The 15,966-nt window shown below is 40.8% G+C and overlaps 1 non-coding gene and 1 pseudogene across 1 annotated transcript; both read right to left on the minus strand.

Moving 5' to 3' along the window:
* Positions 1 to 1,099: 1,099 nt before the first annotated feature.
* On the minus strand, positions 1,100 to 6,089 carry LOC133768092 (dolichol-phosphate mannosyltransferase subunit 1-like; annotated as a pseudogene).
* Positions 1,768 to 1,874, minus strand: LOC133769324 (U6 spliceosomal RNA). Its single transcript, XR_009867192.1, has one exon. It is a non-coding gene; the product is annotated as a U6 spliceosomal RNA (small nuclear RNA).
* Positions 6,090 to 15,966: the final 9,877 nt, after the last annotated feature.

Genomic DNA, 15,966 nt, shown 5'->3' on the forward strand with positions numbered 1-15,966 from the left:
AGACTTGTCTAAGATTTAAGGATGGCTTTCTAGAAGAAGTGACCTTTGTGATGATATCTGAAAATTAATAAGTTATTTATTCTAAGTGGATATATATATATATATATATATTCTTGTCTCCTTTTTTTGGCAACATAGAGCATTGAAATGGAAGAAAGAACAGAGTTGTCAAGAATCTTAGGAGAAAGAAGGAATAAAATGTCTCCATGCTAGGGCTAAGAACTGAATTCAGATCTCTACATTAATTCATCCAATTCTTGATACTGTCCATTTAGTGCTGATCTGGTTCTGAGACCTGATACCAAAGATGATCTTGCTTTTCAAGTAACTTTGTAAAGAGAAGTCACTATCAAATACTTTCTGCTAATGGTTGCCCTCTTAATCTCAAAGATCAGAGAACACTCAGAATCTTGTCTGGCCCAGAGGAGACACAGAGGAAATATTTGTTGAATGAAGGAAAGCATTATACTTTTGATGTTTATTGAGGTGGATTAAGGATCCTGTCTTTTTACTAAAGACCATACTCAGCTCTATTCAGAGACATGCTATGTCTCAGGACCTAGAGTACTCACTTGGCCATCAGCTAAAGTCATATAGTACCTGGGATCCTTGCCAGAGTTGTTTGACAAAATTTTCCTTGGGAGGTGCATTGCTCAGCCTTGAGGGAGGTAAGGTATGCAGTGCCCAAGACTACTGAAGCATTGTTCCAGTCTGGCACACACAGGCATATGAAAACCAACGCATTCCAGCCCAGGGCTCTGTACACTGCCATCCTCATTGTGGTTTTTCTTCTCTGCACCTTTATCTTAATCATCTTTCTACATCCATGGCGTAGACATTTCCTGGGATCCTGTGGGTATAGTTCTGTCCCCAGTGCTGTTTGCAAGTGAGTCATAAGAGGAAGTACTACCTACTCTTCTTGGAAGCCTAGTGGTCAAGGTGAGTAATTAGAATGTGTATGTGAAGAAGAAATGGTCACATAAAATAACAGATGGGAAAGGCTTGAGAATTTCTTTTTTTTTTCTTAAATTTGAAATTGTTTAATTTTTAGTATAAAATGGAGCTTTTCCACAAAATGTGTCTGCACGGAATTCACCTTCCCTTCTGCTTCATGCTCTAAGAGTACATTTATAGACATTAGTAATCAGGCTGCTTTCTTGCTTAAATTCAAATGAACATGGTAAGCACAAAGGAGCAACTGTCTTTTGTGTAGTAGCGAAAAGAGTCAATAATCCTTTCAAGAATGAGACTATTTCATTTCCTCCCAACTTGGATTCACCATAAACACGATCCACAAATGATATTGGAACCTCAGCTGCCTTGCCCGAACGATCATCTCCATCTGGAAGATGTAGCCTTTAGAAACACACTTTTCTATTAACTTCTGTAGAACTTCTTTTTGATATAATCTGAAACTTCCAATTAGATCAGATGCTCCTGGTCTCAACAAAATCTGGGTAATAAAATTGGCCCCATGGCTGATCATTTTTCTTTTCAGATCCCAGCCATAGACACCTCCATTTCCTTTGTAGCGAGTTCCAGAGACAATATCAAAATTCCCTTCCTTTTGTTTCCTAATGAATTCAGGAATAAATTTTGGGTGGTGTGACAGATCAGCATCCATTATAATGATGTAGGTCCCTGTAGCATGTTTCATTCCATGAATGTATGCAGTTCCTAGCCCCAACTTCTTCTCTCGAGGTCTCAGAAGAATTCTGTCTGACCCATAGATCTTCTCCAGCTGTTCAGCCACATCTCTTGTTCCATAAAAATATGGAACGCTTCACGAATTTGCGTGTCATCCTTGCACAGGGGCCATGCTAATCTTCTCTGTATCGTTCCAATTTTAGTATGTGTGCTGCCAAAGCGAGCACAAGGCTTGAGAATTTCAAAAGCAGCTCTCTTCCTGTGATGTCAGGACTGCCGCTTTAGATCATGTGTGGTATTGGAGGTGGAAAAGGGGAATAGAAAGTATTGAGATTGTTATATATGATGCAGATTCCTAGGACCCACTGTAGTCTTCCTGAGTAGAATCACAGGGAATGCTGTTCAGGATTCTATGTCATTAACTTTCAGCCCCCTGAGGCACTGCTTATGGCCCTGTGGTTTTTGGGTCACTCAACAAGTAGACAGCGTCCAAAGGAAGATTTTACATGGGAGTTAGACCCTGAGGGAATGGCAGTTAGGACAAGGAGAGAGTGTGCACAATGGTGTCTTTCTCACCCAGTCTCCTGTCCTGGGGAGGATCTGTACAACTGCATTGTATTGCACCTTGTGGCCTTTGCATCTCTATGGGTAGTTTCCTTTTTTTCTGTATCACTGCCTTCCTCTGGCTTCACCTTCTCTGTGCAATATTGTAATTAAGATGTGGCAAACTGGAGGACCTTGAGGTGGTTACCAGGTATGAGGGAGACTGGGCTCATTTTGTTGTGCCTTCAACACCACCAGTTCATCTTGCTGCTGTTATGCTGTCAGGAGTGGCTGAGTGCTTTTTAGCCAGCTTTTCCTTTCTTTTTGCAAGCCCTTAAGTTTTCAAATGCTTATTAGTAGAGAACAAAGGGTTGGAGGGTTAGAAGACACTCTAAGAATTAGTCACCAGCATATGCAGAGGACTTTCTGCTTTAAGCTTTTACCCTTCTGTGCCAGACCTGAAAGCTTAAATGAACCACAAAAAGGGGTTCATGTGAGCTCCTCATGGCTTTATATATCTGTTTACTAGAGAATCCATTGATCATATTTCCTTCTAGACTTGGGGAAGGGGTTTTCCTTTCAACATAAATTTTCTGCCTGCTTATAAAACACTCATTCTATTTTATTGTGATTATTTGCTTGTTTCTCTCCCATAGGGCTATGTCTGTCTCCTTGTGTGATTATCCAGTGTGTCACCTCATGTAGTGCCTGGCTCAAGACATGGTGATTGTGAGACTAACTGAACCCCAGATTACTCTTTCCTCTGTTGAGAATTGCCAGATGGCTCCACCCTTTTTCACATAATGTGAATGACCCTTCTAAGGTTGAATGCAGGACTGGGCACCTCCTAGCACACTGACTAATGGGAAGTCATGCCCATCAAGAGAGGGAGCCTGATCAGGGACAGGGTCACAATACAGAATCAGAAACTCTGAGCTTGACAGGTACTAGTTGTGTGACTGGGAAAATCACTTTGTTTTTCTGAGTTCCAGCTACTCATATAAAATGAGAGGTAGCAAATAATATTTACCACAGCTTGAAGAATTGCTAAGTTTGAAAAGGTAACAGTTTTATTTTAAAGATCTATTTGAAAGGCAGAGTGACAGAGAGAGCAGGAGAGATAAAGGGAAAGCCATCTTCCACTTACTGATCAATCCCCAAATAGCCATGATAGTTATGGTTGGGCCAGGCTGAAGATAGGAGTCAGAAACTCCATCCAGGTCTCCTACATGTTGCATCAGCTCTCAGTGTTTTCTCAGGCACAATAGTAGTGAACTGGATTGGAAGCAGAACATCCAGGGCTAGAACTAGCATTTCAATATGGGATCCAGCCTCACAAGTGGCAGCATAACATGCTGCACTAGAAGGGCAGCTAAACATGTGTGTTTTGTAATCTAAAAGTAACCAAATAAATGCCACACATTCACAATGTATGGATATAAACACACATACACACACACACACACATATTTGTCCAAAGAACAAAAGAATTTTAGAGGATAAAATATCTTATGAAATATATCAATGTACGGGTTGGCACTGTGGCATAGTGGGTAAAGCCACTGCCTGCAGTACCAGCATCCCATATGAGTGCCGGTATTCCATATCAGTACTGGTTTGAGTCCTAGCTGCTCCACTTCCAATCCAGCTCTCTGCTATGGCCTGGGAAAGCAGTGGAAGGTGGCTTAAGTCCTTGGGCCCCTACACCCATGTGGGAGACCCTTAAGAAGCCCTTGGCTCCTAGATTTGGATCAGCACAGCTCCAGCCATTGTGGTCAACTGGGGAGAGAACCAGTGGGTGGAAGACCCCTCTCTCTCCATCTCTCCTCCTCTCTCTGTGTGGCTCTGACTTTCAAATAAATGAATAAATCTTAAAAAAAAAGACATCACTGTGTAACTTGGAGGGAGCACTCCATGCAGTTTTTTTTTTTACTTGAAATTGGGCTACAGCAGAGTCCATTTTCTGACATTGATTGCAGCATTGCTTCCCTAGGTGACTTGGGGCAAAAGTTACCCAACTTGTGTGGATGCCAGTTGGCAGACCATGTTCCATACAGATCTGTGACATCTCAGCCAGCATTTTACTTTGCCACATCCACACGGAAAAGAACTCACCCTTTACCTTTCTCCTCAACAAATGTCTGAGCACCTTTATTCTGAGTCCAGGACCAATGACCCTTTTCCTGTTCTGGGGAGGGAAATGTTCTGGCTCAGAGGAATAACGCTTGGGCCTGAGGAATTATGGGTAGAGTTCAGATGAAGAGGGCCTTCTGCCCTAGAGATTTTATTTATTTTTTTTTTTGGACAGGCAGAGTTAGACAGTGAAAGAGAGAGACAGAAAGGTCTTCCTTTTCTGTTGGTTCACCCCAAAAAGGGTGCTACGGCCAGCGCGCTGTGCCGATCCAAAGCCAGGAGCCAGGTGCTTCCTCCTGGTCTCCCATGCAGGTGCAGGGCCCAAACACTTGGGCAATCCTCCACTGCCTTCCCGGGCCATAGCAGAGAGCTGGACTGGAAGAGGAGCAACCGGGACAGAATCCGGCTCCCCAACCGGGACTAGAACCCAGGGTGCCGGCGCCACAGGCAGAGGATTAGCCAAGTGAGCCACGACACCGGCCTAGAGATCTTTTCTAAGATGAATGCATAGCTGTACTCTGTGATGAACCACTATGATGAGATGAAGAGGCCATATCAGATTTGGAAGAATTTGGAAGGGCTTGTCACATAGGTGAGATCATTAGAAGTTAGAGATGGACCAGGAGGATTGGAAAAAGGAGGCAATTGGAAAACACTTTACTGTGTGTCAAACTTCATTGATTATTTAATAGACCATGAATAAGCAGATTCATTAGCAAAATCTTAATTAACAAGTTCCAGGATTACTCCTCCAAATTCCCAGGGGAACTATTCTCTTCGTATTTAGTCCCAGAGACTTCCTATTCTCCTCAAATGAACCATACCAGATGAACTGAAATTCAGTCTTTTATTATAACTGAAATAGCAGCAGGCAGATGCAAAAACACAGTGCTACTCCTCATAATAATAGCAGATATTCTTTGAGCTCCTCCTTGGTGTTAGCATTCTGTGTGTATTGAAGGTAATCATTTTTTTAATCTTTAAAATGACTTTAGGGGACAGGTGTTATGTATCTCCATTTACAATTGAGGAAACTGAGCCAAAGAGTCTTTAAGCAAATCTCCCCTCATCTCACAAGCAAGAAGTAGATAGCTGAGAGTCAAACCAAGGCAATGTGGCCATAGAGTCAAGGAGAAGAAACAAAACCCATGGGGAGGGAGATTTGTGGGTCAGATTCACAAGATAATAAGAGTAAGAATGACATTTCTATCTGTTCACTGAGTGCCAGATTGAAATATTCATTTACACATGTGAAAGGCAGGGTGAGAGAGATGAAGAGAGACAGAGACTGAGAGAGACATTTGATCTACTGCCTCACTAACCAAATTGCTTCAACAGATAGGGCTGGGCCAGGTTGAAATCAGGAGTCAGGAACTCCAATCATATCTTCCACATGAGTGGATAGGACCCAATATTTGGACTATCTTCCACTGCTTTTACAGGCATCTTAGTAGGAAGCTGGATTGGAAGCATGGAACAGCCAAGACTATAACTGGCACACTGATATGGGATGCCAATGTCAAGTCAGCAACTAAAGCCACTGTATTGCAAGGCTAGGACCCCAAACACCCTTTTAAGCACTTCAGGTGAGGAATTTGTGTCAGGATGGGCCCATATTGAATAAATTATAGGAGTTTTCTATAGGATGGCAACCTTTAGATACAGTCAATTTTAGCCCCTTGGAAACTTTTCTCACCCTTGTCACACTGTGGGTTCCTTGAGGTAGAGACTGTATTATTCAAGTTTGTTCCAAGTTTCTGATGCATTGCCTGTGACTAACTAGTTAAGATCTTAAAAAAGAAGTTTGTCCTTTGGGTAAATTCCAAGGAGTGGGATGCCTGGATTGTATAGTAGGGTTACGTTCAGGTTTCTGAGGAATCTCCAGACTGACTTCCATAGTGGCTTAACCAGTTTGCATTCCCACCAACAGTGGGTTAGTGTCCCTTTTTCCCCACATCCTCTCCAGCATCTATTGTTGGTAGATTTCTGAATGTGAGCCATTCTCACCAGGCTGAGGTGGAACCTCATTGTGGTTTTGATTTGCATTTCTCTGATTGCTAGTGATCTTGAACATTTTTTTCATGTGTCTGTTGGCCATTTGGATTTCCTCTTTGGAAAAATGTCTATTGAGGTCCTTGGCCCATTTCTTAAGTGGGTTGTTTGTTTTGTTGTTGTGGATTTTCTTGATTTCTTTGTAGATTCTGGTTATCAACCCTTTATCTGTAGTATAGTTTGCAAATATTTCTTCCCATTCTGTCGGTTGTCTCTTCACTTTCCTGACTGTTTCTTTTGAAGTACAGAAACTTCTCAATTTGATGCAATCCCAAATGTTAACTTTGGTTTTGACTGCCTGTGCTCCTGGGGTCTTTTCCAAGAAGTCTTTGCCTGTACCTATATCTTGCAGGGTTTCTCCAATGCTCTCTAATAATTTGATGGTTTTGGGTCATAGATTTAAGTCTTTAATCGATGTTGAGTGAATTTTTGTGCAAGGTGAAAGGTAGGGGTCTTGCTTCAAGCTTCTGCATGTGGAAATCCAATTTTCCCAGCACCATTTATTGAATAGGCTGTCCTTATTCCAGGGATTAGTTTTAAATCTTTGATCAAATATAAGTTGGCTGTAGGTGTTTGGATTGATTTCTGGTGTTTCTATTCTGTTCCATTGGTCTATCCATCTGTTTCTGTACCAATACCATGCTGTTTTGATAACAACTGCCCTGTAGTATGTCCTGAAATCTGGTATTGTGATGCCTCCGGCTTTGTTTTTGTTGTACAGGATTGCTTTGGCTATTCGAGGTCTTCTGTGTCTCCATATGAATTTCAGCATCATTTTTTCCAGATCTGAGAAGAATGTCTTTGGTATCTTGATTGGTATCGCATTGAATGTATAAATTGCTTTTGGGAGAATAGACATTTTGATGATATTGATTCTTCCAATCCATGAGCATGGAAGATTTCTCCATTTTTTGGTATCCTCTTTTATTTCTTTCTTTAAGGTTTTGTAGTTTTCATCATAGAGATCTTTAACGTCCTTGGTTAAGATTATTCCAAGGTATTTGATTGTTTTTGTAGGTATTGTGAATGGGACTGATCTTGGAAGTTCTTCCTCAGCCGTGGCATTGCCTGTGTATACAAAGGCTGTTGATTTTTGTGCATTGATTTTATATCCTGCTACTTTGCCAAACTCTTCGATGAGTTCCAGTAGTCTACCCAAAGGAAATTAATTTGGCTAATAAAAAAGCCATCTGCACATTAATGTTTATTGCAGCTCAATTCACAATAGCTATGACCTGGAACCAACCCAAATGCCCATCAACAGTAGACTGGATAAAGAAATTATGGGACATGTACTCCATAGAATACTATACAGCAGTAAGAAACAATGAAACCCAGTCATTTGCAACAAGATGGAGGAATCTGGAAAACATCATGCTGAGTGAATTAAGCCAGTCCCAAAGAGACAAATATCATTTGTTTTCCCTGATCGGTGACAACTGAGCACCAAAGGGGAAACCTGTTGAAGTGAAATGGACATTATAAGAAACAATGGCCTGATCAGCTCTTGTCCTGACTCTAGATGTACAATGTAATACTTTATTCTTTTTAGTATTTGTTGTTGTTGTTTTGTTGTTGTTCTAGTACTAGTGGTTGAACTCTGTAATTAACACACAATTATTCTTATGTGTTTAAATTTTAACTGAAAAGTGATCCCTGTTAAATTTCAGAGTGGAAAAAGAGAGGGAGGAGATGTACAATTTGGGACATGCACAATCAGACTTGCCCCAAATGATGGAGTTAGAAATGTGCCAGGGGATACCAATACAATCCCATCAAGGTGGCATGTACCAATGCCATCTCACTAGTCCAAGTGATCCATTTCAGTTCACAATTGATGGCTCTTATAGGTCTAAGAGTCAAAGGGATCACACAAACAAGACAAGTGTTTTCTAATACTAACTGATAGAATCAAAAAGGGAGAGAAAGATCCAACATGGGAAGCAGGATACACAGCAGACTCATAGAATGGCAGACGTCCTAAACAACACTCTGGCCTCAGAATCAGCCCTTAAGGCATTCGGATCTGGCTGAAGAGCCCATGAGAGTATTGTAGGCATGGAAAGCCAAGATACCATGGAAAAGAAAAAAAAGAAGAAGACCTAAATGAAAGATCTCTGTGAGTGAGATCCCAGTGGAAAGAACGGGGCCATCAAAGAAGGAGGTACCTTCTCTGAAGGGAGGAGATAACTTCCACTTTGACTATGACCCTGTCAGAATAAGATCGAAGTCAGCGAACTCTAAAGGCTTCCATAGCCCTGGCAACTCATGACTAGAGCCTAGGGAGATTACTGAAGCCATGAACAGGAGTGTCAAATTGTTAAGTCAGCAACAGAAGTCACTGTGTACTTACACCCCATGTGGGATCTGTCCTTAATGTGTCGTCTAATGTGAAGTGATGCTATAACTAGTACTGAAACAGTATTTTTACACTTTGTGTTTCTGTGTGGGTACAAACTGATGAGATCTTTACTAATTATATACTGAATCGATCTTCTATATATAAACATAATTGGAAATGAAAAAAAAACCTGGTGTTAAATTGGAAATGGCATAGAAAATTAATTATTTTTTTAAAAAAAATATTATGTAGGATCTCTGTCTTTAATGTGCTGTACACTGTTATTTAATGCTATAACTAGTACTCCAACAGTATTTTTTTCACTTTGTGTTGCTATATGGGGGCAAACTGTTGAAATCGTTACCTAATATATACTAAACCGATCTTCTGTATATTAAGAGAATTGAAAATGAATCATGATGTGATTGGAAGGGGAGAGGGAGCAGGAAAGGGGAGGGTTGTGGGTGGGAGGGAAGTTTTTGGAGGGGGAAGCCATTGTAACCCATAAGCTGTACTTTGGAAATTTATATTCATTAAATAAAAGTTTAATAAAAAAAAAGAAGTTTGTCGGGGCTAGCGCTGTGGCAGAGCAGGTAAAGCTGCTGCCTGCAGTGCCAGCATCCCATGTGAGTGCAAGTTCGAGATCTGGCTGCTCCACTTACAATCCAGCTCTCTGCTATGACCTGGGAAAGCAGTAGAAGATGGCCCAAGTCCTCAGGCCCCTGAATCTGCATGGGAGACTTGGAAGAAGCTCCTGGCTCCTGGCTTTGGATCGGTGCAGCTCTGGCCATTGCAGCTAATGGGGGAGTGAACCAGTGGATGGAGGACCTCTTTCTCTCTCTGCGTCTCCTTCTCTCTGTGTAACTCTTTCAAGTAAATAATAAATCTTGAAAAAAAAAATGCCAACTTGGGGCTGGCATTGTGTCAGGACATCATGTAAAGGCACCATCTGCAATGCTGGCTTCCTATATTTGCATCAGTTCATGTCCTGGCTGCTCCACTTCTGATCTAGCCCCTATGGAAGATGGTCCAAGTATTTGGACCTGGAAGAAGCTCTTGGCTTTGGCCTGGTCCAGCTCTAGCTGTTGCAGCCATCAAGAGAGTAAACCAGTGGATGTTTCTGTGTGTGTCTTTCTCTCTTTCTCTCTCCATTTCTCCCTCTTCTAACTCTGACTTTCAAATATAAATAAATATATCTTTTTAAAAATTTTTTAAAAGAAATGCTGACTCGGAGTTGGCAGTGTAAGGCAGCAGATTAAGTCACCTCTTGTGATGCTTACATTTCCTCTCAGACTTCTGGTTTGAATCCTGGCTGTTCCACTTCCAATCCAGCTTTCTGGATTTGTTGCCTGGCTTCACCCTGGCATAGCCTGGTAGTTGCAACCTTTTGAAGAATGAATTAGTGGTTGAAAATCTCTCTCTCTCTCTCTCTCTCTCTCTTTCAAGTAAATGAACAAGTTAAAATCCTTTAAAAAGGAATTCCAACTTTGTGAGACAGCAGACATGCACCTGTTCCTTCTGTGCACCCATTTCCTCAGGGTGAAGTGGGATGCTCATTGATACCAATTTCTTAGAGTTATACAGATAAGTGAGTTAATATAAAATATAGATAAGATCCTAGGAATAGTGCCTGGCAAAAAGTAAGCCTTTTATAGATGTCAGCTATAAGTAATATTACAAGAGTTGCTTACAAAATTGAATGCTCTTGAACCATGCTCTCTCCCACCTCTTCTCCTGATTTCATTACAGAGAGATTCTGGCAGGCACTGCTCTTATGGATTTCTGTAGTTCATGACAGGCCTTTGTCTACCACCTCCACCCAAAAATTGTAATTAAGGCATTGGTACCTAAAATCTTTCCTTTGTGACTCCAATTATATGGCCACTGGAGCAAGAATGATTTTACAGCTCATCCCATGGCCTCCTTTATGAACTACCATAAAAAGCATAAAGTGGAAATAACACTCCTAACTAGGGAGTAAGTAAGCCATATAGACTTTTTCTAGGACAAGGAGCTTGATTAGTCATATTCTTTTCTTCTGTCTTGACAGCCATCTGATACCAAGCCTAGGGACCATTTACTCTTTCCCATTGACTTTGGTGAGAAGATGAGGGAGTAACAGAAGGCCTAGAATTAATAGGAATTTTGAGTTAGGAGGGAACTATTGCAGGCTGCTTTGTTTTCTCATTTTCTATTTATTATGTTTAAAGCTTAAGAATATGTTTTCCATGCTGGGTATTGGGTGCAATGGTTAATAAGCTTCTTGGCACATCAGCATACCATATTGGAGTGCCAAGTTCAAGTCCTGATTCTTACCCTTATTTTTTAAAATAATTTATTTATTTATTTGGAAGTCAGAGTTTTATAGAGAGAAAAAGAAAGGCAGAGGGAGAGAAAGAGGTCTTCCATCCGCTGGTTCACTCTCCAATTGACCACAATGGCCAGAGCTGTGCTGATCCAAAGCCAGGAGCCAGGAACTTCTTCTGGGTCTCCCATGTGGGTGCAGGGGCCCAAGGACTTGAACCATCTTCTACTGCTTTCCCAGGCCATAGCAGAGAGCTGGATTGGAAGTGGAGCAGCCAGGATGTGAATCAGCACTCATATGGGATGCTGGCACTGCTGGCAGCATTTTATCCACTACAGCACAGTGCCAGCCCCCATCTTTCATTTCTTATCTAGCTTCCTGCCATTGTGCATCCTGGAATGCAGCATATGATGGCTAGTATATTTTTGCTCCCACCACCCATTTGGGACTTCCGGATAGTGTTCCAAGCTCCTGGCTTGAGCCTCAGGTGTTTGAGTCCTTTGTGGGTGTACCAGCTGATGAAAGATCTCTCCATCTTTCTCTCCTTCTCTGTCTCTCTCTGTATCTGTGTGTGTGTCTTTGAAATGAAATATAAAGCAAATAGGTAAAAATCTAACAAAAAAATGTTTTCCCCTGTATCCTATGAAAAGAAGTTTTTTTCTATGTAGATCTCATTTGCATATTTTACATATACTCTTCTAAATCTCAACTGGAAGCCTACTGATCACTGCTATCAGGATGGACTACTTTAGCTCCTGTCCTGAGATGCATCCTCTTCATCATCTTTAGTTCACACCAGGTGCTCATAAGCCCCCAGATTGCCTCCCAAATTTGCATCTTTGTTCTTTCTAAGTTTCTTGGCTGTATCATTTTCTTTTTCAGCATCCTAATTTTAAGAGGCTTAATGGGCAAGGAGATTATGGGGTCTCTGATATTTTCTGGGCCTTAGGCTTAATTAAGTGTTTGTTCTATGAAGCTGATTCCCAGGTGTGGGTAGAGCTTTGCTGGAAAAGAAATTGTGATGGAGAGGTTTCTATTAGAGAAATAGGGCTGCCACTGCCCATTCCACTTTGCCCTACCCTGCAACCCATGCCTGCCTTTAGATTCTGTTTTTAGAATATTAACATATCTGTATTCTCCCTTTCATGGATTTATTTTTTTTAAACAATTTTACTCATTTTCTTTTTTTGAAAAGCAAGGAGAGGGGGCTGGCGCTGTGGTGCAATGAGTTAACGCCCTGGCCTAAAGTGCTGACATCCCATATGGGTGCCAGTTTGAGACCTGGCTGCTCCACTTCTAATCCAGCTCTCTGCTATGGCCTGGGAAAGCAGTAGAAGATGGCCCAAGTCCTTGGACTCCTGCAACCATGTGGGAGACCCAGAGGAGTCTCCTGGCTCCTGGCTTCAGATTGGCACAGCTCTGGCCATTGAGGCCAATTGGAGAGTGAACCAGTGGATGGAAGACCTCTCTCTCTGTCTGCCTCTCCTCTCTCTGTGTAACTCTGACTTTCAAACAAATAAATAAATCTTAAAAAAAAGCAAAAGGGAGATATTTTAGTAAAAAAAAGAAAGAAGAAAGGCAAGGAGAAACACAGAGATAGGTCTTCCATCTGCTGGTCCACTCTCAAAATGGCTTTGGCTAGGCCAAAGCTAGGATCTGGGAACTCAGTCTCCCATGTGGTTGGAAAGGACCTATGTGAACTATTACTTGCTGTCTCTCAGGGTGCACAGCAACAAGAAGGCAGAATCAGAAGCAGAGCTGAAAGTTGAACCCAGATACTCCTATGTGGGATGCATGCATCACAAGCAGCATTTTAAAGGTTATGCTAAAGGCCCATCCCTCTTCTTGGCTTTTTAACGGGTAGAATAGAAGTATTCCATGGGGATAGGCTTGGCCTATTTATTCTGTGCTTTAAAAGTTTATTTTATTCAAAATCAGGAGTGGGGAATGGGCTACATAAGGCCTTGGCAATAATTTGATCTGGTCCTGCCAAGCCAACTGCTGATAGGTCTTGAAATTCAATAAATCTGTAACAGACTAATTTTTTAAAAAAATATTTATTTGAAAGGCAAATTTGGGCCAGCAGTATGACATAGTAGGCTAAGACTCTGCCTGCAGTGCTGGCATCCCATATAGATACTGGTTCTAGTCCAAGCTACTCTTCTTACAATCCAGCTCTCTGCTATGGCCTTGGAAAGCAGCAGAAGATGGCTCAGGTGCTTGGGCCCCTGCACCAGTGTAGGAGACCTGAAAGAAGCTTCTGGCTCCTGGCTTTTATTCAGCCCACCTAGACATTGTGGCCATTTGAGGAGTGAACCAGTGGATGGAAGACCTTTGTCTCTGTCTCTCCCTCTCTCTGTAACTCTACCTCTCAAATAAAAAGTTTTTTTTAAATGAAAATTTACAGAGAGAGAGGCAGAGACAGAGAGAGAGAAAAAGGTCTACCAACTGCTAGCTCACTCCCCAAGCAGCTGGGAGCCAGGGCTGGGCCAGACTAAAGCCAAGAGCCAGGAACTTCTGGGTCTTCCATGTGGATGCAGGGGCACAAGCACTTGAGCCATCTTGCTACTTTCTCAGGCACATAAGCAGGGAAATGGAGCAGAAGTGTAGTAGCCAGAAAAAAATGACCTAAATGAAAGATCTCTTTGAGTGAAATCCCAGTGGAAAGAACGGGCCATCAAAGGAGGTACTTTTCTCTGAAGAGAGGAGAGAACTTTCACTTTGATTATGGCCTTGTCTAAATAAAGTCAGAGTTTGTGAACTCAAGAGGCTTCCATAGCCTTGGCAGCCCATGACAAGAGCCTCACATGATTACTGACGTCATAAATAAGATTGTCAATTGTTAAATCAACAAGAGGAGTCACTGTGTATTTACTCCCCATGTAGGATATCTGTCCTTAATGTGTTGTACTATGAGAATTAATGATAAAACTAGTATTCAAACAGTACTCTATGCTTTGTGTTTCTGTGTGGATGCAATCTGTTGAAATCTTTACTTAGTATATACCTAGTTGATCTTCTGTATATAAAGATAATTAATAATGAATATTAATGAAGAATGGGATGGGAGAGGGAGTAGGAGATGGGATGGTTTGTGGGTGGAGGGTGGTTGGGGGGAGGGAACCACCATAATCCAAAAGTTGTACTTTCAAAATTTATATTTACTGAATGAAAGTTTTCTTAAAAAGAAAAAACAAAACAAAACAATGATTACCCCAGGAGAGGAAGCAAATTTGAAATTATAGGGAAAAGTTTATGGTCTATATAATTTCTGTGTGGCTTGAACTAGTACAATAAATATCATATCCATGGTAGTTTCCCCATACCTGTGACTCCATTCTCTGTTGTTTCAGTTTCTCAAAGCCCAAAATTATTACATGGAAAATTCTAGAAATAAAAATAATCTTAGAATGAATTAAAAAAAAAAGAAGTGTAGTAGCCAGGACTCAAATTGGCACCCATATGGGATGCTGACTTCACAGGTGGCAATTGGTCCCACATGTTGGTCCCAGAAGACTATTTTTTTATTTTTAAATATTTTATTTACATTATAAAAGTTTCATATATTTTTGTATATTCAGATTTAGGAACATACTGATACTCGCCACTCTACCCTCTCTCTCACCTATGCTCCAACACTTCTTCCTCCTCCCTCTCCCATTCTCACTCTTAATTTCTACAAAGATCTTCATTCAATTTATTTAATGATTGTAAGGTTAACCCTACAGTAAGTAAGAGTTAAACAAATAGTATGAAGAAGAAAACACTCTTCAAAAGAAGAGACAAGTGCTATAAAAAACATTAAATCTCAGAATGTCCATTTCATTCCAATACGTTACATTTTAATTACCCCTTTATCAGGGAATACATATGATATCTGCCTTTTAGGGATTGGCTTATTTCACTAAGTATAATGGTTTCAATTGCATCCAGTTTGATGCAAAAGACAGAATTTCTTTTTTTTAACAGCAGATTATTACATAGTGTATATATACCATAATTTCTTTGTCCAGTCAACAGTTGATTAGCATCTGGGTTGAGTCCATATCTTATCTATTGTGAATTGAGCTGCAATGAACATGGGGTAGAGATAACTCTTTCATAAGTTGATTTATTTTGGTTTGAATAAATTCCCAGGAATGGGATGGCTGGATCATATGGTAGATCTATATTCAGATTTCTGCAGCATCACCATACTATTTTCCACAGTGGCTGGACCAGTTTACAATCCCACCAACAGTGGATTAAAGTACCTTTTTCCCAAATCCCTACCACAATTTGTTGTTTGTTGATTTCTATATGAAAGCCATTCTAACTGAGGTGAGGTGAAACCTCATTTGGTTTTGATTTGCATTTCCCTGATGGCTAGAGATCCAGAGCATTTATTCAAGTGTCTGTCAGCCATTTGAATTTCATCTCTTAAAAAATGCCTGTTGAAGTCTTTTGCCCATTTCTTAACTGGATTGTGTTTTGTTGTTGAGTTTCTTGAGCTATTTATAGATTCTGTATATTAACCCTTTATCATTTGCATATGTTCTAATATTTATTTTTGCTTTTATTTTTTGGACTGTTTCTTCCCTCTTTGTTGTGGTTTGCTCCTATTTGTAATTAAATCCTCACTTGATTGGACTCATTTAGCATGGTTCTGATCTATTTTATTGATCTATTTGGAGATACATGCTGGTGTCAAGTAATCCCTAGGAATTGAGGATTTCCAGCTGCTAATACACTGTAACCTCATACTGACCAAACCACACTCCTTCATTCATTATATTCAACACATGCACCCCACCCGCATGTGTTCCAGAAGCTATGATAGGTCTGAGATTTTCAAAAAGCGGTATGGAAGTGGGTAATACTCAAGTCCTGCCCCAAACTTTGTTCTATTAGAATATTCAATCAGTTGCTGTCATATATACTACCCCCATTCTGTGAAAGGACACCA

Source organism: Lepus europaeus, chromosome 10, assembly GCF_033115175.1.
Source record: "Lepus europaeus isolate LE1 chromosome 10, mLepTim1.pri, whole genome shotgun sequence".
NCBI lineage: Eukaryota > Metazoa > Chordata > Mammalia > Lagomorpha > Leporidae > Lepus > Lepus europaeus.